The sequence below is a fragment of the Hypanus sabinus genome, unplaced genomic scaffold, assembly GCF_030144855.1.
Source record: "Hypanus sabinus isolate sHypSab1 unplaced genomic scaffold, sHypSab1.hap1 scaffold_419, whole genome shotgun sequence".
Taxonomy (NCBI): Eukaryota; Metazoa; Chordata; class Chondrichthyes; order Myliobatiformes; family Dasyatidae; genus Hypanus; species Hypanus sabinus.
In genome coordinates this window covers 280297-307866 of record NW_026781298.1, presented here as the reverse complement: position 1 = coordinate 307866, position 27570 = coordinate 280297, and the positions used below count along the sequence as shown (strand labels likewise).

At 44.4% G+C, this 27570-nt stretch overlaps 1 protein-coding gene across 1 annotated transcript in view; it reads right to left on the bottom strand.

The window, feature by feature from the left end:
• The window catches only part of LOC132388825 (NACHT, LRR and PYD domains-containing protein 3-like), a 172671-nt gene that overhangs the window by 46484 nt on the left and 98617 nt on the right, over positions 1-27570 (bottom strand). The window lies entirely within an intron of this gene.

The window sequence follows — 27570 nt, the reverse complement described above, 5'->3', positions numbered from 1 at the left end:
GTCTGGCATTTTACATAACAAGTAGCTCCTCCTCTGAGAATGGTCTCAGGTTTATTGTTCTCATTAGATTGCCCCAGAATCAATAATCAGTTCAGAATCCAAATGGCTATTTGTTTGAGAATGGCCTCAGGTTTAGCAGATTATTACCTGAACCTTCCACCACGGTTAGTTGCTCTAATTAGATTATCCAAGAGCATGAATCTGGACTGATTCCACAGAATGGTGTGTGTGTGTGGGGGGGGGGGGGGGGTTGGTAGAGAAATCAGAGCCTTTTCATAACAAAAGGCTACTTGTTTAACAGTAGTCTCAGGGTTAGCAGATCGTCAACTGAAGCTTCCTGTGTCCAAGTTCAGTTACTCTGATTAGATCATCTAAAAGCAAGAATCAGTTCAGAGTCCACAAAATGGTTTAGGGGTGTGGGGGGGCTGTTAGAGAAATCAGTCCCTTAACATAACAAATGGCGACTTGTTTGACAATGGTCTCAGGTTTAGCAGATCTTCACCTGAAGCTTCCTGTGTCCACATTCAGTTTCTCTGATTAGATTATCCAAGAGTAGACAAACTCGCGGGGGAAACAGAGAGAACTGGTTTGTTTGCTTCCCCTGTCCTTGATCAGACAGTAGTTTCTTTTAGTCAGCAGGGTGTTTTATGAGCCCTTCCTTCTGCCACGGACAGTGTCTTTCTCGGGTCAGCTGTCGTTAAATGTTCCAGGGTGGATGCTGGTGGGTTTTGCTGAGATGCCGAGTGCTGTAGGGGTCGGAGGGTTTTTCAGAAATGGGGAGTGATGTAGTGGTTGAAATGGATTTACGGATGGCGAGGGGTGATTGGGTGTTTCTCTGCCACTGGTGGAAACCAGGATTCGCACTCCATGACGGATGTGTAAAAATAATAAGTATAGACAGATAAACTTAAGTGAAAGCACAATCCAGGGAAATGATGAAATGGTCACTATAGAAGGTTAAGTTAACGTCTAATGACCCTCCATTGAAAACATCCCGGGGAGATGAGCAGACAAGTTCCTAGCAAACTGAGAAATGAGTCCATTTCGCTCTGCCCGGGCTTCCAGTTTTACCAGCTTGAGCTGAGAAACAATATAAATATAATAATTGTTTTTATAGGCTGACAAATCCTCCATAGGCGGACGAACGCTGCTTCATCATCAAAGGCAGAGCAATTAATTTAATTAATAGAATTTATATATAAAGATATAAACACGAACATTGGACAAGATAAGTACAGAGCAAAGTAAAGCATGAAAATTGTAATAGAGCTGGTAGAATCAGCAAGATACAACACAACGAAGAGATGAGCATGAAACATGAGACCATAGGACGCAGGAGCAATTATTGGTTCATCGAGTCTGCTCCGCCATTTCATCATGGCTGACCTAATTTTCCTCGCAGCCCCAATCTCTTGCATTCTCTCTATATCCCTTCATCTCCTGACCAATGGAGAATCTATCAAACACTGTCTGAAATAAACGTAGTCAACTGGCCTCCACAACTACCTCTGGCAACGAATTCCGCGGATTCATCACTCTCTGGGTAATCTCATCTTCGTTCCAAAAGGACGCACCTCCATTCAGAAACTGTGTCCTCTGGTTCCAGACTCTCCCAACATAGAACATTCTCTCCACATCCAATCCATCGAGACATTAGATAGGTTTCAATTTGCCACCCATCAGATTCTATTCTTATGACAAGATATTCAATCCTGGAATCATTTTCGTTAACCTCCGTTAAGCTCACGTCATGTTAGCCCATCCTTTCAAGAAGGAGCTAGATAGATATCTGATGGATAGGGGAATCAAGGGACATGGGGACAAGGCAGGGACTGGGTATTGATAGTGAATGATCGGCCATGATCTCAGAATGGCGGTGCAGACTCGAGGGGCCGAATGGTCTACTTCTGCACCTATTGTCTATTGTCTATCAGGGGCAAAAACTGCTTACAGTATTCCAAGTGAAACCTCGCCAGTACTTTATTCAGCCTCAATGTTAAGTCCTTGCTTTTATCTTCAAGTCCTCTTGAAATGAACGCTAAAATTTGATTTTATTTTTTCACTAACAGAGCTATGCAACCTTTCCCGCGTCCCTGCGCATCCTTTCTAGAAACTTACAAGTACATGGGACATATGAGATGTGCTGGATACTGCAGATGCTGGGAATCCAGAGCAATACACGCAACCTGTTGGAGGGGCTCAGCAGGTCAGGCCGCATTTATGGACGAGAATCAAAGTTTTGGGCTAAGACGTTTCATCAGAAATCTTGATACGCGGGTTTCTGGAATGCCAACTGGCAAGTGAAATATAAAGTAGTGCGATAAAGGGAAAACATGACAAAATTTACTGCAAGGCTTAAGAACATTTGCCAAGCAGATCTCCAATGTATAGCAAATACATCAAAGGCAATAAACACTTCTGCTACACCAATTGTTTAAGCATTATTTCGGCAAAATTTACTATGTCCCATTCCGATCTGGAAACTTTAGAAATGAACAATAGGAACTGAAATGACAAATTTAAAAAAAAAAACACTGTTTGCAATGAACCCCCCCCCCCCAGATTAACACTACCGAGGACAGAAGGAGGAAAAGCTATACAGACTTTAAAAAAACGCCCAACAGTCTGATAACACTTCTAAAGTATGTACTTGGAAATAAAAAAAATAAACAGGATTCAGCACTCCATGAGAGTATATGGAAGTCTGCTAAGAAATACAGACCAGAAAACTTAAATCAGAGGCCAGTTCAGAAAAATGAAACATCACTATGGAAGAAAACGTTAACCAGTGGAATTTAATTAAACAAATTTGGCAGGGGGATGGGAACCGGAGTGATGGCATGAGGAAGGGGAAAACTAAAATAAATCAGAGATAGTGTGCAACATAGATGACAGAAAGGACAGGCAGGAGATGAGGCATAATCACGGCCAGTGGGATGAGTTACAGGACAATAGATGCCTGGTGCAGTTACAATAGAAACAACACAAACTGGACTTAAAGAAAGAAAGAATGGAATGGAAGAAGAGCACTGCCGTGGCTGACAAATGAAATCAAAGCCAAGGCGAAAACAAAAGAGCCAGCATACAAGGAAGCCAAAGTTAGTGGGAAGATAGGGGATTGGGAAGCTTTTAAAAACTTGCAGAACGAAACTAAGTTCATTAAGAAGGAAATGGTAAATTATGAAAGGAAGCTGGCGTCTAATATCAAAGAAGATAGGAAAGTTTTTGTATAAGTATATAAAGGGTAAAAGAGATAGATGTAGATAAGATATAAATGGTAGCAATAGGTACAATGGAAAATAATGCTGGCTTTATTGTAATGAGAGCCGAAAAGATGGTAGAAGAAATGAATGAGTATCTTGCATCAGTCTTCACATTGGAAGACGTCTGCAGTATACCAGATATTCTAGCGTGTCAGGGAAGTGAAGTATGTGGAGTGAAAATTACGACTGAGAAGGTGCTCAGGAGGCTTAATGGTCTGGGGTTTGATAAATCACCTGGACCTGATGGAATGCACCCCAGGGTTTTGAAGGAAGTAGCTGGAGAGATTGCGGAGGCATTAACAATGATCTTCCAGTAACTGTAGAAAGACTGGAGAATTGCAAATGTTACTCCGCTACTTAAGAAGGTGGGAGGCAGCAGAACTGAAACTATAGACACGTTAGCTTGACATCTGCGGTTGGGAAGTTGTCGGAATCGATTCTTAGGGATGAGATTACAGAGTACCTGGAGGCACCTGACAAGATAGGCCAAAGTCAGCATGGTGTCCTAAAATTACTACATTCTTTCAGGAAATTACAAACAGGGTAGACAAAGGAGATGTAGTGGATGTGGTGTGCTTGTATTTTCAGAAGTCCTTTGACACACAAGGCTGCTTATCAGCACAAGAGCCCATCGAATTACAGGGGAGTTACTAGCATCAGTAGAGCATTGGTTGCTCGGCAGTAAACAGGGAGTGGGAATAAAGGGATCCCATTCTGCCTGGCTGTCGGTTACCGATGGGGTTCCACAGGGGTCTGCGTTGGACCCGCTCCTTTTTATGTCTATGATGTGAATTATGGGATTAATGGAATTGTAGCTGAATTTGTCGATGATACAAAGATAGATGAAGGTCTCAATTAAGCGGCATAGTGTCCTCAATAAATGAAGGGAGTTTCCGGACATTTTAACCACTTTGTTTATATTCTTCAAGAGTTGTCCCAAATAAATTGCTACCCAAATTAACTGATGCCCTAATTAACATAAAATATAAAAATACAAAATAAATAAACAAACAAACAAACAAACAAACAAACAAATAAATAAATAAATAGATAGATGGATAGATAGATAGATAGATAGATAGATAAATAGCACCAAACCAAAAATACTTCCTGCTCGGCCAGGAAGCTGATGCTGGAGGGGGACATGCTGGTCGTAAAAGTTCAGTGTGTGTCTTCATGTGTCTGTACCGCCTCTCCAATGGTATTAATGAGAAGAGGGTTTATCATGTGTGGTTGCGTGTCCTTAATGTTTCCTTTCGAAGGGATCCCGGATGATAGGCATGCTAGTGTTCATGATGGGATTTTTGCAAGATTCAAGTTTCAAAAACTTTATTGTCATTCTAACCGTACATCAGCTCTGCAGGGCAGAATGAGACAGCGTTTCCCAGTGGCAGTGCAATCATTACATAACAATAGCAACACTAAATAATAAACATAACAATAAATAGTAAAACACAACAGCCACATGTGAGTTAAAAACAAGTTATAAGTGTCCAGTGCAAGTTACAATTGTTCAAAGCAGAGTCAGGTAGAGTAGCTATTTAGCAGTCTGACTGCCTGTGGGAGGAAGCTGTTTAGTAGCCTTGTGGTTTTTGTTTTGATGCTCCTGTAACGTTTGCCTGATGGCAGAAGAGCAAACAGTTCATGGAGAGGGTGTGACGAGACGTTAATGATGTACCGTTCCTTCTGGAGGCATCGACTCGGAAAGAGGTCTTGGACGGAAGGTAGGGAGACCCCAATAACCTCTCTGCTCCTTTAACCACTCTCTGCAAGGCTTTTTATCGGCAGCACTGCAGCTGGAGTCCCATTTTGTGATGCAAGACGTCATCACAATCTCAACAACGCCTCTGTCCAATGTAGTTAGGATGTTAGTGGGGAGTGAAGCTTGTTTAAGCTTCCTCAGAAAGTGCAAAGTCTGCTGGGCCGGTTTCACAATCCCAGTGGTGTTTCTGGACCAGGTGAGATTGTCCGAGATCTGCACCCCTAGGAAATTAATGTTTCCCACACTATCCACTGTGGAGCCGCTGATGCTGAGGGGTGTATGTTCAGGCTGAGACCGTCTGAATCGACGATCACCTCCTTGGTTTTAGTGACATTAAGCATCAAGTTGTTGTCACTGCACCAGCTCTCTAGATGTTTGACCTCCTCCCTATTCATTGTTTCATCATTTTAGCTTATGAGCCCCACCACTGTGGTATCATCAGCAAATTTAATGATCAGGTTCCCCTTGAATGGGCTACACAGTCACGTGTTAGCAGTGTAAACAGCAAAGTGCTAAGGACACAGCCTTGTGGGGTTCCAGTGCTCATTGTAATGGAGTCAGAGATGCTCCTGCCAACACGTACAGACTGTGGTCTCTCTGTCAAGAAATCCAGAAGCCAGCGACACGTGGCAGTGTTAACCCAAGCAGCGACAGTTTCACCACTAGTCTCTGCGGGATGATGGTATTGAACGCTGAACTGAAATCAATATACAGGATTCTGGTGTCTTTGTTGTCCAAGTGAGAGAGAACTGTGTGCAGTGTGGTGGAAATCCGTAGAGCGATTTTGACGATAAGGAAACTGTAAAGGATCCAGCGATGAGGGAAGGCTGGCTGTGATATGCTTGACAAACCGATCAAAACATTTCATCACTATGGGGGTCAGTGCGACGTGACGGTAATCATTGAGACAGACTACCACAGATTTCTTTGTTACAGGGATGATTGTGGAGGTTTTGAAGCATCTGGGGCAATGGCTTGACGAAGGGAGGTGTTGAAAATGTCTGTCAGGACATCAGCACATTCCTAGAGCACACTTCCAGGGATGTTGTCGGGATCTCCAGTTTTTCGTGGGTTGACCATGGCAAGGGTCCTCTGTGTGTGCTCTGAATCAATGATTGGAGCCGGCGGGTCAGATGGTAAGAAGGGATTGGTTCTCTCACATGTTGTAGTGTTTAATGCTTCGAAGGGTGCAAATAATTTGTTAAGCCTGTTTGGAAGAGAGGCGGCGTTGTCATCGGTTTTCTGCCTGATCTTGTAGTCTGTCAGAGCTTTAATTCCCTGCTACATCCGTCTGGTGTCACCTGTGTCACAGAAGTGTCCATGCATTTTGCGCTTTCCTGATCCCTGGTGAAAGCGCAGAATTGGCTGAGAGAAGCGCACCCCTGTCCCCCGATCTGTAGGGTGATTACGGGCCTTCAGTAGTGAACGCACCTCTGTTGCCATCCATGGCTTTTTATAACCACGTTCGGTGAAGACTTTCATCACAGTGACATCCTCCGTGCATTTGGCTATGTAGCTGATTACTGCCTCCGCATACTCCTCAATGCCTGTATGGTCATCATAGGAGTCTGCTGTTTTGAATTTGTCCCAGTCTGTGTGCAAAAGACAGTCTTGTAGTGCTGAGGCTGCTCCTTTTGGCCAGACCCCTTTTCACTGCTCTCACACGTTTAAGCACTGGTTTATATGCTGGTGTTAACATGACAGATAGGTGGTCAGAGTGGCCAAGATGGGGGCGGGAGGCTGCTTTGTATGCCCATGGTGTGTTGGTATAAACCAAGACCAGTGTGTTGTCTGCCCTGGTTTTGAAATCCAAATATTGCAGGAATTTGGGGAACACAGTCTTTAAGCTGGTGTGGTTAAAGTCCGCAGCAATCACCACAAAGCTGACCGGATTTGGGGATGCGGACGGATTTCGGGTGTTGTCTCCAATACGGGGCGACATACTGAATGTTTGATCGAACAGATTTAGGTGTGTGCTTCAAATATGGGAGCGCGGAAAGCATTCGCTGGGTGCACGGATTTGGGGATGCGGACGGATTTCGGGTGTTTTCTCTAATACGGGGCTACATACTGAATGTTGGATTGCACAGATTTAGGTGTATACATCAAATGTGGGAGCGCGGAAGCGTTCGCTGGGTGCACGGATTTGGGGATGCTCGCAGTCTTAGGGGTGTGATCTGGAAAACGGGGGTGCACCCGGATCTGGAGCTGAAAAGCAATGTTATGTTATGTGCGGAATTTTAATGTTGAGGCAGTCATTTTTTTCTCAACTGTTTGAAATGATTCCTGCTCTGAGATTTATTGATATGTCCGTCAATATGGAGGTGCTCACTAATTTGGGGATGTTCATTGATTTAACCGTGTGTCAGCCTCTCTGGATCTGCAAACGAGTTTCGGGGATGTGCGGAGATTTGCGTCTGTCGGGGTGTGTGGAGTTGCACACTAATTTGTGGGGTTCAGGCGTACTTGGTGGTGCACATGGATTTGGGCCTGCACACTGATTTGATGTTGCGTGCGGATTTGGGGCTGTGCACAGATTTAGGGGTGTGTTGGTGAAAAACGGTTGCAAAAATGTGTATGTCGGTTGATTTGGAGATATGATAATCTCGAGGCTTTTTCATTTATAGACGCCTAAGCAATGAATGCACTTTCAATGTTGAACTTTGTTCTTGCTGTATTAGTAATGTGGATACAGTTATTTTCTGAACTTTTTGAAAGGTTTCTTGCTCTGGGATAAACAAATGTGCATGTGGGGTGTCAACTGGTTTGGCGATGCGACGGATTTGGGTTTCAAATCGATTTAGGGATGTGCGCAGATTATGGAGTGTGTTGGGGAATATTGGCCAGAGGAATTTAGTGTGCACTCGGATGTGGGAGTCCGTGCGCAGATTTAGGAATTTATTGGCGCATATGGATGCACACGGATTTGGGATTGCCAGTGGACCTGGGTCTCGAACTTACTTCATTTACAGGTATTTTCATAATAGATAGGCTTAAACTGAAACTTGTTCTGTGTACGTCTCTAATATGGAGGCAGAAATTCCGTGAAATGTTTGAAATGACACATTCTCTGAGATAATGAAATATTAGATTGGGGGTTTGAGCAGGTTTGCGGGTGTACGCGGATTTAGGATGCGCAAGCACTTCGGGATGTGCGCTGATTTATGGGCGTGTCGTCAAATATGTGGTTGCGCACGAATTTGCAGAGTGTCGGTGCATTTGCACACGTGACGTGTCTCAGGAATGTTTCATTTCCAGATACTTTATTAATAAATGTATAAATGCATTTTAAACTGAACTTTAAACTGTTTCTTTAACGAGGAGACAACTATTTTGTGAACTATTTGAGATTATTATGATTTTTCACTCGGACAGCGATGTGTGCATGTGGGGATGTCAGCGCGTTTGCGGGTGTACAGGGATTTAACAATGTATGCATTTCGGGGTGTGTCGTCAAATACAGGTACGGTCACCGATATGGGGGTGTTGTTGGAGTTGAGGTTGTGGCGAATCTCAGGATTGATTCGGAAACCCCCTTTCTTCCTGGACGTCTCAGTAAACGGCTCCTTCCCCCTCGCCAGCAGTCTCCAACTCACCGCTGAGAAACCCGCAGTTCTCCAGCCTGGTACGTCTGGGGTTTACACGCTCGGTCCCGCCAGACCGTGAGATCGGGATGTCCCGCCCACCCAGGCCTCAGCATTTGTCTGAATGCTGTGTGTTTTGCTGCCCTGTTACTGCACGTCACACGAGACAACAAATTCACACGGTACGCAAATAAAAGAAGTTTATTTAGAGCTGAAACATTACTGGATGTGCACAGGCTGGAGCACAAAACCTCCAAAACCCGTACTCATCGATCCGCAGCAGACTCCCCACATTGTCTCCACCGAATGACTGTCCCCAAAGGATCGGATCCTACGACCTGTCCTCTCCGGACTTTTCGCCGGGAAGTAACCTGTTAACCGATGGGCATTTACGTTCCAGTGCGGGATTCAATATCGATAGCGGTATGCCGGGTGACGAGAGCGGGACTATGATTGAAAAACAATAAATGAAAACAAAGGGAAAGGCGAGTTCAATAATTGGTAGGAGACGGTTGTCTTGGGCTGGGTGACGACAGTTCCGAACATTACAGCACAGAAAAAGGGGTTTTAGCCCTTCTTGGATGTGCTGAACCATTTTTCTGCTTAGTCCTACTAACCTGCAAATGGACCATACCCCTCCATGTACCTCTCATCCATGCACCTGTACAAGTTTTTCTTAAATGTCAAGAGTGAGACCGCATTTACCACTTATTTTGCCAGCTTATTCCACACTCCCACCACTCGCTGCTTGAAGAAGCCCCCCTAATCTTCCCTTTAAACTTTGCCCCTTTCACCCTTAACCCATGTCCTCTGTTTTTTTTTCTCCCATAGCCTCAGTGGAAATTACCTGCTTGCATTCACTCTATCTACATTCACATCATAATTTTAAATACATCTACAAACTCTCCCCTCATTTTTCTTCGCTCCAGGGAATAAAGTCCTAACCTATTCAACCTTTCTCTGTAACTCAGTTTCTTAAGTCCCGGCAACGTCCTTGTAAATCTTCTCTGCACTCTTTCAACCTTATTAATATCCTTCCAGTAATTAGGTGACCAAAACTGGACACAATACTCCAAATTCGGCCTCACCAATGCCTTATACCACCTCACCATTACATTCCAACTCTGATACTCAATACTTTGATTTATAAATGCCAATGTACCAATAGCTCTCTTTACGACCCTAACTACCTGTGACGCCACTTTTCGGGAATTTTGTATCTGTATTCCCAGATCCCTCTATTCTGCTGAACTCCTCAGTATCCTTCCATTTACCTTGTATGCTCTACCTCGGTTTGTTCTTCCAAAGTACAATACGTCACACATGTCTGCATTAAACTCAATCTGCCTTTATCAGCCCAAGTTTCCAGCTGGTCCAAATCCCTCTGCAAGCTTTGATAACCTTCCTCACTGGCCACTACCCCTCCAATCTTTGTATCATCAGCATATTTGCTGATCCAATTTACCACATTATCATCTAGATCATTGATATAAATGACAAATAACAATGTGCCTAGCACGGATCCCAGTGGCACACCACAAGTCACAGGCCTCCACTCAGAGTAGTAATCCTCTACTACCACTCTCTGGCTTCTTCCATTGAGCCAATGTCTAATCCATTTTACTTGCTCTCCACGTCCACCTAGCGACTGAATCTTTCTAACTAACGTCTCAAGCGGACCTTGTCAAAAGCCTTACTGAGGTACATGTAGACAACATCCACTGCCTTCCCTACATCCACTTTCCTGGTAACCTCCTCGTAAAACACTAATAGATTTGTTATTAATGACCTACCACACACAAAGCCGTTTTGCCTCTCCCTAATAAGTCCCTGTCTAACCAAATATTTGTAGATCCTATCTCTTAGTACTCTTTCCAATAATTTCCCTAGTAATGGCGTCAACTTTACCGGCCTATAAATTTCCGGATTACTTTTAGAGCCTGTTTTAAATAACGGAACAACATGAGCTATCCTCTAATCAGCCAGTAGCTCACACGCAGTTACCGACATTTTAACTATATCTGTCAGAGCCCCTGCAGTTTCAACAGCAGTCCGAGGGAATGCCCTGTCAGGTCCTGGGGATTTATCTACTCTGATTTCCCTTAAGATACCAAACACCTGCTCCTGTATTTCCTATCATCCAATTTACTACCTCCATGACCTCGCTACTTGTTTGATTTATTTCCATAGACTCCATGCCAGTTTCCTTAGTAACTACAGTTTAAAAAAAAACACATTTAAGATCTCCCTATTTTTTTTTTGTTCCATACATAGCCAACCACTCTGTTCATCAAGAGGACCAATTGTATCCCTTAAGCTCCTTTTGCTCTTAATATACCTGTAGAAGCTCTTTGGATTATCCTTCACCTTGACTGCCAAATCACCCTCATGTCTTCTTTTAGCCTTCCTGATTTCTTTCTTCAGTACTTTTGTTTTTTTTTTTCAATTTTATGCAGCTCAAGCACCTTATTTGCTTCCTGTTGCATATAGATTACATACATCTCTCTCTTCCTCTTTACCAGAGTACCAATATCCCTCGAGAACAAAGGTTCCTTATTTTTATTCATTTTGCCCTTTGTTGTTATGATCACTGGAACTAAAGTGTTCCCCTGCACACACTTCCGTTACCTGTACTAACTCGTTTCCTAATAGGAGATCTAATATTGTATCCTCTCTATTTGGTACTTCTATATATTGGTTTAGAAAACTTTCTTAAAGATATTTTACAAACTCTAACCCGTCGAGAGCTTTAACCACATGGGAGTCCCAATAAATAAGTGGAAAATTATAATCCCCTACTATCACAAATTTATGTTCCTGCAGTTGTCCACCATCTCTCTGCAGATTTGATCCTCCAATTCTCGCAGACTATTGGGTGGTCTATAATGCAACCACATTAATGTGGTCATACCTTTCCTGTATCTCATCTCTACACATATGTCCTCAGTAGACAAGCCCTCTAATCTGTCCTGTCTGAGCCCTGCTGTGACATTTTCCCTGACTAGCAATGCCCCCTACCCAGCTTTCCTCTGCCTCTAACACGTCTGAAACATCCGAACCTTGGAGAATTGAGCTGCCAGTCCTTCCCCTCCTGTTCCTCCAGTTTTATTCCCCCCGCTGGCCGGTTGTCCGCTGACAGTCAGTTCTGCAGTGTCAAGATGGAAAACAGTGCGACCGCCTCTAAAACAACTCAATATATATTATTTATTGACCAGTCGAATAATTGACAAAAGAGGAAATTTCGCTGCGCTGATGAACTGCTGTCTGAACTTGGACTGAGTTACCCTGTAAATAAACGTGTTTGTGCAGCAACTTAACACCAACAACATAACTCCCAAGCGTCCAAATATATATTCTGAATTGTTGTAATTATTTGGATCCAATCCGGCAATGGTGTAATAAAGGAATTCGGCAACGTTCACCGACCACAGGATGATGAAGCTTCCGGAGATGGTGAGAAGTAAGATCACAGACCTCCTCCTGCTCTCCATCTCCGGGTCACTGCCGTTCTTCGACTTGCTCTGACCCCTCAGCCCCTTACGGACGCGACTAGTCACTACAATGTGTCTGACTGTCAGAGCGTTGAACAGCAGTATTAACACGAACGGGAGTAATGGCGTTAGAACGGTAGAAAGCGAGTCAAATCCCACCCACCCGGGATTCGTATAGTAGTCCGGTATTTCAGTACAGTCCCAGGGTATATTGTCAATCACTGTCACAGGTTGGTATATAAAGAAGTAGGGTATATTTTTAAAGCAGAACAAAACGCCGGTTGTTATCAGAACCACAGCCGCTGTTTTCCTGGTGCAATACTTTTCTTTCCACTTCTGGAAACAAATGGCAACAAACCGATCAAACGTAAAAGTGACGGTGAACCAGACTGAGCAGTCAGTGGCTGCCTGTCCTAGGGCAAAGATCGCACTGCACACGGGGGTGATGTCCAGAAAAGTTCCAGGGAAGTAATAATAACTGACGCGCCACAGTATGACCTGAAAGATGATGGTTAGCAGATCTGCGGTTGCCATGGCCACCAGGTAGCGAGTGGTGCAGGTAGAGAGGCCGCATTTTCCCCGGGACAGGATCACAGTCGCCACTAAATTAACTGCAGGAACAGCAAAAAAATAAAATGTGAATTACTGTCTCACCGTTCCGTGAGTCTGAAGCCATAGTTAAGCTGGAAATTGAGCACATTCCAACTTCGCAGACAACTCATTTCTGGAAGTTTACAAATGTAAAACGGCGCGCTGCTCGGTACTGGAAGAGGAGCAGTGTTTGGAAAGAAGGCATTGTCAATTGATTGCCGAGAGGGCTTTGGAGAAATTAATGTAAATCTCCAGCAATCAGGTTTTCGAGTGATACGTGGAGCCTGGCTACCAGGGCCAATTTCTCAGCGATGATGGTTGCCGCGTTACTGTCACCTATGCGCTGTCACTCTCCCGATACAGCGGTCCCGCTCCCTCCGCCTCTGTCCACTTACACAGTCCAAAGCAAATTTACAGCCACCCGTCGCATGTCCTCGTCCCCTCTTAGATTTCCGGTCGTCACCCGCCCGCAGGGGCCCCGCTTGCCTCGCTTCTTTTAAATTCTGCAGCTACTCCATCCCGGGGTCCTTCACACCAAGTCAAAGTGTCCGATCAGAAAGTTCCTATTCGCCCTTTTAATAATTTTGCCTGAGCCACTGAATGCCTTACGTTTCTTGCACGTTAGTGCTGTGAATATCCAGTACATAAAGAAAAAAAAAAGGAATAACATAGGCGCTTCATAAACTTTGTCCTCCTTTACGTTGATGTGTAATGTCTGGATACTCTTGTGCATTTCTCACTGCCGCGATCCCGTCACCGATGTACTGACACTCTCCTCATACAGCGAAGCACCGCCTGTCCTCCTCTGTCCATTAGAAAAGCAGATTTATTCCCCCCCCCGTTCGCATGTCTTGTCATCTCGTCATGAGTTGCTCCAAACTGCTACAGCTTTGTTCCAAATACTTCAAACCTCATTGTTCCTGAGCGGAATATCGCCAGGACCTCACCCCGGCTGAGCTCCATCGGACATCGCTATGTTGTCCCTTCACTCCCTCTTCACTTCACGGATAACAGGGCATAAAACAAATCCTGCTACCTACACAGAACTTTTTCTTTAATCTTTCGAAACTCCGGATGTTTGAGACTGACAAGTGATGTCTGCGCTTATTCCCGAAATCTCAGCGGCGATCCTCTTCTCGCATTCCGTTCAAACTTGCAGCGATTTCTAAAAGCACAGCGTAGTACCTTTCAATTTGCATTTAAAGTATGCTACAGTGTTGATACGGAATTACATCAATAGTCTCCAAAGGTGACCAGCGCTCCGGGCTATCGGAATTTACTTTAGCAGAGGCTTTGTATTGATAAATCAAAACTGCCCGCCATGAATCCACAAAGTGAATTCGTCTCCGCGATCTTCCAGTCTACATCTGTTTTCTGCCGATCTATTTTCGGCCGAGTCCACGGATCAAACTGCAAAAAAACTTCTGACCGAACACGGAGTGTTGCCACAATGTCTCCACCTCACTCGTAACCGCATAACAACCGAACGAGTCTAATGAACGCGCAGTCACAGCCGCAAATGTTACTTCGCCCATGTTCTTACCAGGAACACCGATAACGGCGATGATCATGTACCATATCTTTCTCACACGGTAAAATGTTTCAATCATGCTGTGTGAGATTCAGCCCGTCTTCCAGCTGCCCGCGATCTCGCTGAAGAAACTCTGAGCAGATGAATCTCCACGGTCATTCATTTATAATCGCTCCAGCACGGTAAATATTCAGATCCACACAAGTCTGACGTGTCTCCCAACAGCTGCCGTCAAAATAAACATGATGTCATTCAAGTCAAATCCCAATGGTGATGAGGTATGGCACTAAATTGTAAAACCTCAATGTACAAATCTAAATTGTAAACTTGTACTGAACGCAGGGAAGCTGTTAATCACATTGATTAACACTTTCTCGAGCACCTCAGCTCTATCCACAAAAATGCGGGAATTCACACTTTCAATACACTTACGCACTCCATTTCCGACATGTTTGTCCATGGTTTCATCTTGTTCCATTATGAGGCCACTTTTATCTTGGATAAGTAACACCTCATATTCTGTCTAGGTATCCTCTAATCTAATGGCATCAACTTCGATTTATCTAACTTCTGATATGTTTCCCTACTTCCTTCCTTATTCCTCATTTCTCCTCCTTGGTATCTTACCTCTTCTCCTCCCCTGCAAGCCTTCATATTCTGGCAACTTCGACTGTCTGTTCAAGCTCTGATGAAAGACCATAGTCGGAAACGTAGACTGTTTATTCATTGTCATAGAGGTTGCCTGACCTACTGAGGATCAGGAGTGAGTCCTCCAATCACACAACAGTTCACTTCGCGTATTATCATCATCCATTCAACAATTAATATCCCCACTCAAATACCAATCCTCTCTCCCTCTGCACAAAGATTCCCACGCCATTATTTCAAACCCATTCTAACCTAGCCCCACACTCCGAGTGATATATCCCGTCACCGAGCAGCCCCGACACGACGATTACTGCACGAATATTGCAAACTCATTCCAACATCCTTCCACGATCCGATTAACATCTCCCGTCCCCTAACGTCCACTCCTTATACAGAACGATTACTACACTAGTGTTTCAAACCCAGTCTCAACTTCCTTCAATCAATATCTCCCATCCCCTAACAGCCTTTCCCTCTATACACCCATTAACCCACCAATGAGTATTGTTACACCTAGATCTCCCTTCGAAAAAAATAATTTCGCCTTCTCTTCCAACCCTCTGCTCTCCCTTAATACCTCACCCTGCACCATGTCACTTCCTCAGACCAGACAGAATTCCAAATTCCGCTTTATCCACTTAACCTCGTATACTTCACCTAGTGTAATTCCATAATGTCCTTCCCATACGCCCCTTAATGCTGTACCCAATATAATCCTTTTCGCCTCTCTCTCAACCCACCCACTAATATTCCACCGTCTAATCAAACTCTGCAATTCACCCACACGCCCATTAATACAATAATTAATATAATCCCTCTTTCCTTTGCGGTAAAGATGAACCTAATATTTTACATCATTCTGCAGCGTGCATGACACCAGCAGTATGAAAGAAGGTTGCAACTGTTATTGATGGAAGTGAGTGTAGTTTCTATTGCTGAGGAGAAGATGTTTGAGAGGCTGAAATACGGGAAGTTAGAAGCACTAATCAGCTGGACCAGCTGGAGGAGACCAGGACGCTCTGTCTGGTTCACTACCACATTGATATCTGTTCAGTTTGTCGCCATCTGTTGCCAGATGCAATGTATTTGCGCCGAGGAAACTGGGGCTGTGGATCTGACAACAGCCTGCGCTATCTGAAGGACGTGGTTGAGGACGGCATTAGCGGTGAACTTTGAATAATCATTGTGATTTGGAAGAGTCCAGAAGTGTAAGAAGTAACAAATGTCAATCCACTCCACTCTAAGTTGTACAAACGACAAGAAACTATAGGCTGGATAGCCTGTCATCAGTGGTTGGAAAGATGTAGGACTCCATTATTAATTATGAGATTTCTCGTCTATGGAGAGTAATGATAATATAGGGCGGATTTTACCGTGGTTTCCTGAAGGGCATGTAAAGCTTTATAAATCTGTTGGCATTATTTCAGGAAACCAAAAGGCAGATTCCACACAGGAGAGTCAGTGGATGTTGTTTACTTGGATTTTCAGAAGGCCTTTGACAATGTGCCGCGCTTGAGGTTTCTAAACAGGATAAAACGCCCTTAATACAAAAATATATGATGGATGGCAGACTGGCTGAATGCCAGAATGCAAGGAGTGGGACTAAACGGAGCTGACTAGTGGTGTTCGGCAGGCGTGGGCTTTGGGGCCGCTTCTGTTCGTTTTCAGAGAAGGGAAGGTCAACAAATAAAATCTCCCATGCAGCGGGCGGTCAACTTGTGATTTATTCAACTGTGGATTCCGTCATGGTGTTTTCTGAAGAAACTTTCACATTTCTTTCACGTAGATGCTTAGTCGCTCTTCGGGCCAGCTATTCAATTCTCCTTCCCAACCTGCTTCCAGATTGAGTGTTTGTCTCTCTGAAAGAGGAGGCAATCATTCTTCAGGAAAGTCTTTATTCTCATCCGACATTTCTGATATTCAAAGCGGCGTGCTGACTCTGCAGGGCCCCCTGGCGCTAGCAGAATGTCAGTACACGGTGGGGAAATGCCGACGCTGTCAATTTGAACCTCCTCTCGAGCACGTGTGGTTTAGATGGTTGTCCCAGATATGAGGGTCGACTCTCTTCACCGCCAAACCGTATTCGATATTGAATCCCGCACGCCAACGCAAATGCTCATTGTTTAACAGGCCGACAAAGCTGTTACTTCTCGGTGGGAAAGCTGGAGAGAACAGGTCGTATGATTTGATCCGGAGGGGACCGTGATTCGGTGGAGACAGCGTGATGGAGTCTGCTGCAGATCGGTTTTGGGCTCCAACTTGTGCACTTTAAGTGCACTTCTGCTCATAAATAAACTTCTTTTAATTGTATGCCGTGTGCAATCTGTTATTTCCCGTGATGCGCTGTAACAGGGCAGCAGAACGCAGTGTTCAGACAAACCCGGGCTTCGGTGGGCGAGATATCCGGATCTCGCGGATTGGCGGGACCGAGTGTGTAAACCCCAGACGGACCAACTTGGAGAATGGCGGGTTTCGCGGCGCTGAGTTGGAGACAGCCAGCGAGGGCGAAGGAGCCGTTTCCTGAGACGCCTGTGAAGAAAGGGGGCTTCCGAAGCAATCCTGAGATTCGCCACGACCCTAACTCCAACGGCACCCCTAAGCAATGTGAAACCCCATATCTATAGTCGTCCCTGTATTTAACGACACACCTGCAAACATCCCTAAATCCCTGTACAGCTGCAAACATGCTGAGGTCCCCAAATGCACATGCCGTTATCCGACAGAAAAAAATAATTTCAAATAATTCACAAAATAGCTGTCTCTTCGTTAAAGAAACAGCAAGAACAAAGCTCAGTTTAAAGAACATTTATGGATTTATTAATAAAGTATCTATAAATGAAACAATCGAAATTCGCCGCGCCTGTAATTACAGTAACACTCTGAAAAATCTTGCGCAGCCACATATTTGAGGACACGTTCCTAAATCGGAGCATATCCCTAAGTGAACCGCTAATCCATGTGAACCGCTAAAACCGATATTCACCGACACAGCGATAAATCTGCACGATCTCCAAATCAGTGCGCACCCCAAACCAGCTGACTCCCCCACATGCACATTCGAGTATCCCAGAGCAGGAGTCATGTCGACAATTCCAAAAATGCAGGCCTCCGCCATAGAATAATGTCTGCAAGTTCAAATTGCACTGATTTTGACAGTACCTATAAATGAATTAAATTTGAGATACCTCACAAAGCCAAATCCGCAGTCACCACAACTCTGACAATCCCGAAACCGGTAAACATCCCCACATCAGTGTGGGGTACATCACTAAATCTGTTCGCATCCCCAAGTGTCCACCCCTGTATTTACAGACATCGCCTTAAATGTGCGCAGTCCCCAAGGCAGTGCCCACCTCAGACACGCTCACACTCGCACATACTAACAGATTATTTCAGAGCAGGACGAAAACCGTTCAGAAAATTGTTGTCAAAATCCACAGTCACCCTGAAATTTGTTTGCAGCTCCCAATCAGCCGACGCACCTATGTCTAGATCTAATCCCAAATTGTTGCGCACCCGCTTGTTCCTAAACACATCCCGAAATCCGTGCACTTCCCCTAATCCATGTGCAGCACCATCCCCGTCGCACCACAAAGTCTACCGACTCCCCAAAATTGTGTGTAACCCTAAATCCAAGTGTATCCTCAAATCTCCGTACATCTCAAATAAGTGCGCCCCCACGATTCAGTACGCTCCACAAACCCGCTGGCAATGCAATATGTACAGTGTATCCCAGAGAGATAACAGCAAGAATACTGTTGAGAGTTCTATATTGATGTATCTATAAATGAAACAAACTTGAGAAACGTCACAAATTCAAGTCGGCAGATTCCACAAATTTGTGCGAACGCCGAAATCAATCCTCAATTCACTGTGCATCGCAAACCAGCTGATACCTGCATTAGCATCCCAGAGTATCCCACAGCAAGAGTAATTTCAAACAGTTCACAAAATGGCTGCCTCCAGAATTCCTTATAACAAACAGCACAGCCAGAGCTCCATTGATCACCTGATCTATCAGCACGGCGTTTCAAATCTTCATCTCGTGTCCCTGTCAGTCTCGACAGTCTCTATCTCCTGCCCTGTTGATATTTTAACCTGGGTCATGCGGACTTGTCACTGGAACTGCCTGTAGTGTTCTTATTTGTGACGTGACACATCGAACACTACAATCCATGTCTATCAAAACCTCCTGTCATTAGCGACCTCATTCATTTGAACTCTTTCACGTGTACGATAGATGAAGATTTTAACTCACAACAAAGAAGTTTGCTGTCAATCAGTAATACTGCTCCCCTTTCCTTTCCGGGTTCACGGCAATTCTGATATTATAACGAATTTGCAGAGTGTCGGTGCATTTGGACACTTGGCGTATCTCAGGAATGTTTCATTTCTAGATACTTTATTAATAAATGTATTAATGCACTTTAAACTGAAATTTAAACTGTTTTTTTAACGAGGAGACAACTATTTTTTGAACTATTTGAGATTAGGTACGATCACAGATATGGGGGTGTCGTTGGAGTTGAGGTCGTGGCGAATCTCACGATTGATTCGGAAACTCACTTTCTTCCCGGACGTCTCAGTAAACGGCTCCTTCGCCCTCGCCGGCAGTCTCCAACTCAGCGCCGAGAAACCCACAATTCTCCAGCCTGGTACGTCTGGGGTTTACACGCTCGGTCCCGCCAGTCCGTGAGATCGGGATGTCCCGCCCACCCAGGCCTCAGCATTTGTCTAAATGCTCTGTGTTTTGCTGCCCTGTTACAGCTCGTCACACGAGACAACAAATTCACACGGTTCGCAAATAAAAGTAGTTTATTTAGAGCTGAAGCATTACTGAATGTGCACAGGCTGGAGCACAAAACCTCCAAAACCCGTACTCATCGATCCGCAGCAGACTCTCCAGGTAGTCTCCACCGAATCACGGTCCCCAACGGATCGGCTCCTACGACCTGTCCTTTCCGGACTTTTGGCCGGGAAGTAACCAGTTAACCGATGGACATTTACGTTCGAGTGCAGGATTCAATATCGAAAGCGGTATGCCGGGTGACGAGAGCGGGACTATAATTGAAAAAAATAAATGAAAACAAAGGGAAAGGCGAGTTTAATAATTGCTAGGAGATGGTTGTCGTGGGCTGGGTGAGCGGGACTATAATTGAAAAAAATAAATGAAAACAAAGGGAAAGGCGAGTTTAATAATTGCTAGGAGATGGTTGTCGTGGGCTGGGTGACGAGAGTTCCGGAGCTGTGTCTCCCATAGGTTCGGAACCATAGAAACACAGTACGTTACAGAACAGAAACAGGCCTTTTAGCCCTTCTTGGCTGTGCCTAGTCCTACTGACCTGCAAATGGAACGTACCGCTCCATACCCCCTCATCCATGTACCTGTACAAGTTTGTCTTAAATGTTAAAAGTGAGCCCGCATGTACCACATATTTTGCCAGCTCATTCCACACTCCCACCACTCCCTGTGTGAAAGATCACCCCCCCCCAATGTTCCCTTTAAACTTTGCCCCCTTCACCCTTAGCCCATGTCCTCTGTTTTCTTTTCTCCCCTAGCCTCAGTGGAAAATACCTGCTTGCATTCACTCTATCTATACCCATCATAATTTTATATACCTCTACCAATTCTCCCCTCATTTTTCTACGCTCCAGGGAATAAAGTCCTAACCTATTCAAACTTTCTTTGTAACTCAGTTTCTCAAGTCCTGGCAACATCCTTGTAAACCTTCTTTGCACTCTTTCAACCTTATTAATATTCTTCCTGTAATTCGGTGACCCAAAACTGCACACAATACTCCAAACTTGGCAACAATGCCTTATACAACCTCACCATTACATTCCAACTCTGATACTCAATAGCTTGATTTATAAAGGCCAATGTACCAAAAGCTCTCTTTACGACCCTATCTACCTGTGACGCCACTTTTCGGGAATTATGTATCTATATTCCCAGATCCCTCTATTCTACTAAACTGCTCAGTGTCCTACCATTTACCTTGTATGTTCTGTCTCGGTTTGTTCTTCCAAAGTGCAATACGTCACACATGTCTGCGTTAAAGTCCATCTGCCATTTTCAGCCCAAGTTTCCAGCTGGTCCAAATCCCTCTGCAAGCTCTGATAACCTTCCTCACTGGCGACTACCCCCCCCCCCCCCAGTCTTTGTACCATCAGCAAATTTGCTGATCCAATTTACCACATTATCATGATGACAAATAACAATGGACCCAGCACTGATCTCAGTGGCACACCACTAGTCACAGGCCTCCACTCAGAGTAGTAATCCTCTATTGCCACTCTCTGGCTTCTTCCATTGAGACAATGTCTAATCCATTTTGCTACCTCTCGATGTACACCTAGCGACTGTATCTTCCTAACTGACTTCTCATGCGGACCTTGTCAAAGGCCTTACTGAAGTCCATGTAGTGAACATCCACTGCCTGCCCTTCATCCACTTTCCTGGTAACCTCCTCGAAAAACTCTAATAGATTGATTATACATGACCTACCACGCATAAAGCCGTGTTGCCTCTGCCTAATAAGTCCCTGTATAACCAAATATTTGTAGATCCTATCTCTTAGTACTCTTTCCAATAATTTACATAGCAATGGCGTCAAATTTACCGGCCAATAAATTTCAGGATTACTTTTACAGCCTTTTTAAACTAACGGAACAACATGAGCTATCCTCTAATCCTCCAGTACCTCACCCGCAGATACCGACATTTTAAATATATCTGCCAGGTCCCCTGCAATTTCAACACCAGTCTTCATCAAAGTCCGAGGGAATACTCTGTCAGGACCTGGGGATTTATCTACTCTGGTTAGCCTTAAGATACCAAGCACTTCCTTCTCAATTTCCTATCATCCAATCTCCAACCTCCATGACCTCACTACTTGTTTGCTTTATTTCCATAGACTCCATGCCAGTTACCTTAGTAACTACAGATGCAAAAAAGAACATTTAAGATCTCCCTATTTTTTTTGTTCCATACATAGCCGACGATTCTGCTTATCCAGAGGACCAATTGTATCCCTTACTCTCCTTTTGCTCTTAATATAACTGTAGAAGCTCTTTGGATTATCCTTCATCTTGACTGCCAAAGCAACCTCATCTCTTCTTTTGGCCTTACTAATTTCTTTCTTAAGTATTTTTTTTGCAATTTTTTACTCCTCAAGCACCTTATTTGTTTGCTGTTGCCTATAGATGACATACATCTCTCTCTTTTCTTTATCAGAGTTCCAATATCTCTTGAGAACCAAGGTTCCTTATTCTTATTCACTTTGCTGTTAATCCTAACAGGAATATACAAACTCTGCACTCTCAAAACTTCTCCTTTGAAGGTCTCCCACTTACCAATCACATCCTTGCCAGAGAACAACCTGTCCCAATCCTCGATTTTTAGATCCTTTCTCATTTCTTCAAATTTGGCTTTTTTTTTCTCAGTTTAGAAACTCAAACTGAGGACCAGATCTATCTTTATCCATGATCAACTTGAAACTAATGTTATTATGATCACTGGAACTAAAGTGTTCCCCTACACATATTTCCATCACCTGTCCTAACTCGTTTCCTAAAAGGAGATCTAATATTGCATCCTCTCTAGTTGGTACCTCTATCTATTGGTTTAGAAAAAAATTCCTGAAAAATTTTTACAAACTCTAACCCGTCTAGAGCTTTAACCGTATGGGAGTCCCAATAAAAATGTGGAAAAATAGAAACCCCTACTATCACAATTTTATGTTCCTGCAGTTGTCCACCATCTCTCTGCAGATTTGCTCCTCCAATTCTGGCATACTGTTTGGTGGTCTATAATACAACCCTATTAGTGTTGTCATACATTTCCTGTTGTTCGGCACCACACATATGTGACCAGCCCTCTAATCTGTCCTGCCTGTGTGCTGCTGTGACATTTTCCTGACTAGCAATGCCCCCCTACCCGTCTTTCCTCTGCCTCTAACACGTCTGAAACATCCGAACCCTGGAGCATTAAGCTGCCAATTCTACCCCTCCTGTTCGCCCAGTTTTATTCCCCCCTCTGGCACATTGTCCGGTGACAGTCAGTTATTCAGTGTCAAGATGGGAAACAGTGCGACCGCCTATGAAAAAAACTCAATATAAATTATTTATTAATCAGTTGAATAATTGACAAGAGCGGAAATATTGCAGCGCTGATGAACTGGTCTCTGAACTTGGACTGAGTTACCCCATAAATAAACGTGTTTGTGCAGCAACTTAACGCCAACAACAAATATCCCGATTGTTCAAATATATATTCCGAATTATTGTAATTATTCTGATCCAATCCGGAAATCATATAATAAGTGAATTCGCCAACAGTCACCGACCACAGGATGATGAAGCTTCCGGAGATGGTGAGAAGTAAGATCACAGACCTCCTCCTGCTCTCCATCTCCGGGTCACTGCGGTTATCCACCTTGCCGTGAACCCTCAGCCGCTTACGGACGCGACTAGTCACCAAAATGTGTCTGACTGTCAGAGCGTTGAACAGGAGTATTAACACGAACGGGAGTAACGGCGTAAGGACGGTAGAAAGCCAGTCATATCCCACCCACCCGGGATCCGTATAGGAGCCCGGCTTTGGAATACAGTCCCAGGGTATATTGTCAATCACTTTCACAGGTTGGTATACAAAGAAGTAGGGTACATTTTTAAAGCAGAACAAAACGCCAGTTGTTGTCAGGACCACAGCCACAGTTTTCCCGGTGCAATACTTTTCTTTCCACTTCTGGAAACAGATGGCGACAAACCGATCAAATGTAAAAGTGACGGTGAACCAGACAGAACAGTCAGTGGCTGCAGCTGTCAGGGCAAAGATCACACTGCACACGGGGGTGATGTCCAGGAATGTTCCTGGGAAGTAATAATAACTGATCCGCCACAGTATAACCCGAGATATAATGGTTAGTAGATCCGCCGTTGCCATGGCCACCAGGTAGCGAGTGGTGCAGGTAGAGAGGCCGCACTTTCCCCGGGACAGGATCACAATCGCCACTAAATTCACTGCAGGAACAGCAAAAAAATTAAAATGTGAATTACTGCCTCACCGTTCCGTCAGTCTGAAGCCACAGATAAGCTGGAAATTGAGCACATTACAACTTCGCAGACAACTCATTTCTGGAAGTTTTCAAATGTAAAACGGCGCGGTTCTCGGTACTGGAAGAGGAGCAGTGTTTGGAAAGAAGGCATTGTCAATTGATTGCCGAGAGGGCTTTGGAGAAATTAATGTAAATCTTCAGCAATCAGGTTTTCGAGTGACACGTGGAGCCTGGCTACCAGGGCAAATTTCCCAGCGATGATGGTTGCCGCGTTACTGTCACCTATGCGCTGTCACTCTCCCGATACAGCGTTCCCGCTCCCTCCCCCTCTGCCCACTTACACAGTCCAAAGCAAATTTACAGCCACCCGTCGCATGTCCTCGTCCCCTCTTAGATTTCCGTTCGTCACCCGCCCGCAGGGGCCCCGCTTGCCTCGCTTCTTTTAAATTCTGCAGCTACTCCTTCCCGGGGTCCTTCACACCAGGTCAAAGTGTCCGACCAGAAAGTTCCTATTCCCCATTTTAATAATTTTGCCTGATCCATTGAATGCCTGAGGTATCTTGTACGTTAGTGCTTTGAACATCCAATACATAAAGAAAAAAAGGAATAACATAAGCACTTCAGAAACATTGTCCTCCTTCAGGCTGATGTGTAAAGTCTGGATACCCCTGTGCATTTCTCACTGTCGCGATTCTGTCACCGATGTACTGACACTCTCCTCATACAGCGAAGCACCGCCTATCCGCCTCTGTCCATTAGAAAAGCAGATTTATCCCCCCACACCCCCGTTGGCATGTCTTGTCATGAGTTGCTCCAAACTGCTACAGGATTTTTCCAAATACTTCAAACCTCATTGTTCCTGAGCGGAGTATCGCAGGGACCTTACCCCGGCTGAGCTCCATCAGACGTCGCTATGTTGTCCCTTCACTCCCTCTTCACTTCACGGATAACAGGGCATAAAACAAATCCTGCTACTCGAGACCTACACAGAACTTTTTCTTTAATCTTTCGAAACTCTGGATGTTTGAGACTGACAAGTGATGTCTGCGTTTCTTCCCGAAATCTCAGCTGCAATTCTCTTCTCGCATTCCCTTCAAACTTGCATCGATTTCTAAAGCACAGATCAGTAGCTTTAAATTTGAAATTGAAGTATGCTACAGTATTGATACGGAGTTACACCAATAGTCTCTAAAGGTGTCCAGCGCTCCGGGGTATCGGAATTTACTTTAGCAGACGCTTTTCATTGATAAATCAAAACGGCCCGCCATGAACCCACAAAATGAATTCGTCTCCGCGATCTTCCGCTCGACATCTGTTTCAGCTGTCGATCTATTTTCGGCCGAGTCCACGGATCAAACTGCAAAAAAAAACTTTCGACCGAACACGGAGCGTTGCCACAATGTCTCCACCGCACTCGTAACCGCATAACAACCGAACTAGTCTAATGAACGCGATGTCACAGCGGCAAATGTTACTTCGCCCATGTTCTTACCAGGAACACCGATAACGGCAATGATCATGTACCATATCTTTCTCACATGGTAAAATGTTTCAATCATGCTGTATGAGATTCACCCTGTCTTCCAGCTGCCCGCGATCTCGCTGAAGAAACTCTGAGCTGATGAATCTCCACGGTCATTCACTTATACTCGCTCCAGCACCTTGAATATTCAGATCCACACAAGGCTGACGTGTCTTCCAAAAGCTGGGGTAAAAATAAACACGATGTCATTCAAGTCAAATCCCAATTGTGATGAGGTAAGGCACTAAATTGTAAAACTTCAATGTACAAATCTAAATTGTTAAATTGTACTGAAAGCAGGGAAACTGTTGATCATATTGATTAACACTTTCTCGAGCACCTGAGCTCTATCCACAAAAATGCGGGACTGCACAGTGCCAGACATTCTCAATACATTTACCCACTCCGTTTCCGACATGTTTGTCCATGGCCTCATCTTGGGACATTATGAGGCCACTTTTAGTTTGAATAAGTAACACCTCATTCCGTCTAGTTATCCTCTAATCGAAAGGCACCAACATCGATTCATCTGATATGCTTCCCTACTTCATTCCTTCTTCCTCATTTCGCCACTTTGGCATCTTCTCTCATCTCCTCTCCTGCAAGCCTTCATATTCTGGTAACTTCTACTTTCTTTTCAAGCTCTGATGAAAGACCATGGTCGAAAACGTAGACTGTTTATTCATTGTCATAGATGTTGCTTGACCGACTGAGAATCATTATTGAGTCTCCCATCCCATCACACACCAGTTCACTGCGCGAATTATCATCATCCATTCAACCATTAATATCCTCATTCAAATCCCAACCTTCTCTCCCTCTGCACAGAGATTCCCATACCATTATTTCAAACCCATTCTAACCTAGCTCCACACTTCGAGTATTATCTCCCTTCCCTCAAAACACCCAACAACCCACCAATGACTATCCTTATACCTAGCCCTTCCTTCGGAAAACTTAATTGCGCCGTCTATTCCCACTTGTACACCCACTAATACCTCACCCTGCACCACGTCACCTCCTCACACTGGACCTGAATTAATACCCGAACAAACAGAATTCCAAATTCCGCTTTATCCACTTACCTTTGTATACTTCACCTAGTGTAATTCCATAACATCCTTCCCACACGCCCCTTAATGCTGTACCCAATATAATCCTTTTCGCTTCTCTCTCAACCCACCCACTAATATTCCACCGTCTAATCAAACTCTCGGATTCATCTACACGCCCATTAATGCAATAATTAATATAATCCCTCTTTCCTTTGTGGTAACGATGAACGTAATATTTCACATCATTCTGCACCGTGAATGACACCAGCAGTATGGAAGAAGGTTGCGACTGCTATTGATGGAAGTGAGTGTAGTTGCTATTGCTAAGGAGAAGATGTTTGAGAGGCTGAAATACGGGAAGTTAGAAGCACTAATCAGCTGGACCAGCTGGAAGAGACCAGAATGTTCTGTCTGGTTCACTGCAACATTGATATCTGATCAGTTTGTCGCCATCTGTTGCCAGATGCAAAGTATTTGCACCGGGGAAACTGGGGCTGTGGATATGACAACAGCCTGCGCTTTCTGAAAGACGTGGCTGAGGGCGGCATTAGCGGTGAACTTTGAATAAACATTGTGATTCGGAAGAGTCCGGAAGAGTAAGAGTAGCAAATGTTAATACACACCACTCTGAGAAGAGAGGTGGGCAAACGACAGGAAACTATATGCTGGATAGCCTGACCTCACTCGTTGGAAAGATGTAGGACTCCATTATTAATTATGAGGTTTCTCGTATATGGCGAGTAATGATAATATAGGGCGGATTTTACCGTGGTTTCCTAAAGGGGATGTGTAGATTTGTAAATCTGTTGGAATTTTTTCAGGAAATCAAAAGGCAGATTCCATACAGGAGAGTCAGTGGATGTTGTTTATTTGGAATTTCAGAAGGCCTTTGACAATGTGCCGCGCTTGAGGCTTCTAAACAGGATAAAACGCCCTTAATACAAAAATATGTGATGGATGGAAGACTGGCTGAATGGCAGAATGCAAGAAGTGGGACGAAACGGAGCTGATTAGTGGTGTTCGGCAGGCGTCGGCTTTGGGGCCGCTTCTGTTTGTTTTCAGAG